This window comes from Limulus polyphemus, unplaced genomic scaffold, assembly GCF_000517525.1.
Source record: "Limulus polyphemus unplaced genomic scaffold, Limulus_polyphemus-2.1.2 Scaffold2993, whole genome shotgun sequence".
In the NCBI taxonomy this organism is placed as follows: Eukaryota; Metazoa; Arthropoda; class Merostomata; order Xiphosura; family Limulidae; genus Limulus; species Limulus polyphemus.
This window is the reverse complement of record NW_013668603.1, coordinates 136482-140849: the sequence shown is the minus strand read 5'-3', so window position 1 is coordinate 140849 and position 4368 is coordinate 136482.

Genomic DNA, 4368 nt, shown 5'->3' with positions numbered 1-4368 from the left:
TGTAGCATAAGCTTGCTTTAGCGCTTATTCTTTCAAAATAGTTTTAATTATTTCATAATCTTATTTGTTTCAATGCTCTTTTAAGAGTGTACGTCAAAATTGAATAACAAAGAAACTGTTCTTCTATTTCATGTTATAAAAACTTTTAGCTTTAATCAGGCTTTTGTTGCTTAAACGCACAATTTTGTTCATGAGGAACGTGTTTGTTTTTATAAACTTAAGGTTCCATTAAATATTCTGGTTTACTACCGGGTTTGATCTTGGCACATAGCCGAAACTTTATAGAACTAAAATAAATGAAAAGACGAGTTAATATGATATTGAACAAACAATAGCTGCTTTCTGACCATCTAAATGTTTTCATAATTAAAGTCTGTTTATTACCAAGTATATGTATTGAATGCCACATAAATAATTCTTAGTGTGTTCTTAAATATGGAATGTTAATACCAAGCTGATTACAATAAGAGCAATTTAGGAATAAAATCCTGTGAAGTATTATTATCATTAGCTAAAATAATACACGACAGTAAATCAGACACGAAGAAGACCAATGAGCACATATAGAAACATAATGTTTAAATCAGACCTCGGAATAAAAAATAAGTAATGTGTTAAAAGTAAGTTATATTCGTAATCGAAAAATGAGATTTGGATATTGAACGAAAAGCCTTTCTTTGAAAGTAGACATTAACGAACTAGTGAAAACTGTGAGAACATTGTAAAACTACCTTGCAAAAAAATCACGCTGCTTAGTTATTTATTGGTGAAGCCATCTTGGTAAAGCAAATGTAACTAGTGACTACCGAATGGAATGTATATTTAACGAGTACTACATAAGTGCTTGAAAATGCTTTATAGATGATACTGAGTGCTTTTCAGATATTCTAATCAGTACTTAACCAAAGAACACTTTATTTCTGAGCTGGTTAAGCTTAAATCTAGTACTAAGCATGTAACTCAATATTATCACTCCTGTGTCGCAGGCTGGTCATATTCTTTGTTAAGAATACTTTTTGTACTACAGATTATTGTAGATAGAAGCTCTATGACTTTATGCCTAATGCCCCTCAATAAGAAATTATTTAGCAGACACATATATTTAATTAAAATTTTATTAAAAATAAAAATATGAAACAATTATTGAAGAAAAGTAAACAGTGAATTCAGCAACACGTTGCCACCTGTCTCATATCCAAAAACCAGGCAATATTCTGTGCTATCGGTTATGAGTAACATAAGGAGAGATGTATAGTAAAGTTATTTCTTTAGATAAGATGGCGTTTCATGGACAAATAAATCTCTACTTCATCAGAAAAATATGCATGGCAATTTTCTTGATATTTTTATATTTACTGAATATTTGCTTTAACAAGGAAATGGAACATAAGAGATTGTAAAACAATGTGAAAGAAAAATCGCAACCCATTGGAACAGATGGCTTGCTCCTCATCTTTCTAGTTATAAAATTTTGTGAAACTCAGTCTAAATTATCAGAGCATTTTAATTATTTTTTCAAAAACCCTCATTTGCACTTATAGTTTTGCACATAACAATAGTTAATAACATCCATCTTACTCTACAACTAATGGCTGACCAAGTATTGTACATATGCGTTTATCAAGTTCTTCCCAACGATAAAACAAACCACACGGTGACAAGAGATTTTCACAAAGTTTACTAAAAAGCATTTTAAGCGACACTATTGTAATATTTTTAGCAATGACTGCCTTGATTTTAAAATAAAAATAAAATAATTTGTTAAAACAAATTATAATTATGATTCTGCAGTTATTGTGATTATTAATAAAAATTGTATATGATTAACTTGTGATATACATATATATGTGTTGTTACTAAATATCTCTGAGTTTGACATTAAATTCGACTAAAAAGGGTCACTATATAAGCAATTTTCAGAATTGCAAACTCAGTTATGGCATTAGGTGTTGACAATTATAAAATAACTTGCGCCACAGCTATCTTAAGTCAATGTAAGCCTCAAAACGATTTGTCTTAATTAGTTTAATCTGTGTTGACTTATCACATTTCGTTATTTTATAGAGAAGTAATTGATTTCCAATATAAATATCTATTTACTTTTTTAGAATAATTTATCTGCTATAGAATTATAAATATTTATTCTTTCATCAGTTTAAATTCAGTCCCATTCTAAGTGTTAGTGCTGGGAGACTATTAGCAACATTAGGTTGACTCAGGAAAAATATTTAATGTTGGAAAAGGATGGTAACATAAGATACATATTGAGTCACTCAGTTTGCATTTATTTTTACGTGTTTTAACGGAAAATATTACACTAGTTTATATAATTTGGATTATAAAAAGGTTAGCAAACTTGAAGTATCTTGGTGTTACTACCGAATAGTCATGAAACTAATAAAACTTTCAGAATCACTCTTGAGTTTTAAATTTATAATTACTTTTATATAAGTTACATATTTGTAAATATGCATTTTTAAAATTTTTTTGCTTTTTAATACAAATTATAGCTTACTACGCATTTTTTTGGCTCTTACATTAAATAGCAATTACGTTTTACTCCCATGCGTTAAGAATTAAGGGACATTTTTAATTTTTAACTATATATATCCTAAGTTTAACATAATTAATTATCTTATCCTTTCAAAATTGTTTAAAGCTTTACACATTTATTTCATTCAACGAAGTTCGGGTTTTAAGATATTAGAAAATATTAAATATCGATTTGTAGTGCCCATAGTGGCTGGAAACTAAATTAAAGCCTTTTCTTTTTTTGACATGTGAACATTCTGTAATATGGTTGACACATTATAACATATTGTTTTTTTTTTGCTTTCCCCCATAAATTCTTAGAATATATATATATATATATATAATTTAGTCTGAGACGTATTCGTTACCAAAAGTTTAATTTCTTGTATTATAAATATAGGTTTCAAATATTTTCTTACCCACAAAAATCTGTTTTAACTTCTATATTATGTTGTTGTAGATTCTTGTGACGAGAACAGGTAGTTTATGAAAAACATTTTCGGCCGTTTAATTAGGTGTGTATTCTGTTGTGTGCTTGTAGATGTAGACAGTATTCACGCTTAGGGATTTATAGATATATATATACATAATTTCATATTTTAATGAGGTTCTTTCTAATTATTGGAAGATGATTATATACATAATTTCATATTTTAATGAGGTGTTCTCTAATGATAGGAAGACGATTACATACATAATTTCATATTTTAATGAGGTACTCTCTAATGATTGGAAGATGATTATATACACAATTTCATATTTTAATGAGGTGTTCTTCAATGATTGGAAGATGATTATATACATAATTTCATATTTTAATGAGGTGCTCTCTAATGATAGGAAGACGATTATATACATAATTTCATATTTATAATGAGGTGCTCTCTAATGATAGGAAGACGATTATATACATAATTTCATATTTTAATGAGGTGCTCTCTAATGATAGGAAGACGATTATATACATAATTTCATATTTATAATGAGGTGCTCTCTAATGATAGGAAGACGATTATATACATAATTTCATATTTATAATGAGGTGCTCTCTAATGATTGGAAGATGATTATATACATAATTTCATATTTTAATGAGGTACTCTCTAATGATTGGAAGATGATTATATACACAATTTCATATTTTAATGAGGTGCTCTCTAATGATAGGAAGACGATTATATACATAATTTCATATTTATAATGAGGTGCTCTCTAATGATTGGAAGATGATTATATACACAATTTCATATTTTAATGAGATGTTCCTCAATGATAGGAAGACGATTATATACATAATTTCATATTTATAATGAGGTGCTCTCTAATGATTGGAAGATGATTATATACACAATTTCATATTTTAATGAGGTGTTCCTCAATGATAGGAAGACGATTATATACATAATTTCATATTTATAATGAAGTGCTCTCTAATGATAGGAAGACGATTATATACATAATTTCATATTTTAATGAGGTACTCTATAATGATTGGAAGATGATTATATACATAATTTCATATTTTAATGAGGTGCTCTCTATTGATTGGAAGATGATTATATACATAATTTCATATTTATAATGAGGTGCTCTCTAATGATAGGAAGACGATTATATACATAATTTCATATTTTAATGAGTACTCTCTAATGATTGGAAGATGATTATATACATAATTTCATATTTTAATGAGGTACTCTCTAATGATTGGAAGATGAGTATATACATAATTTCATATTTAATGAGTGTTCTACTAATGTATTGGAAGATGATTATATTCAAGTCTATGTTTCTTTACTATTACGTTTCTACTACTAAGTAGGAAATCTAGATTAT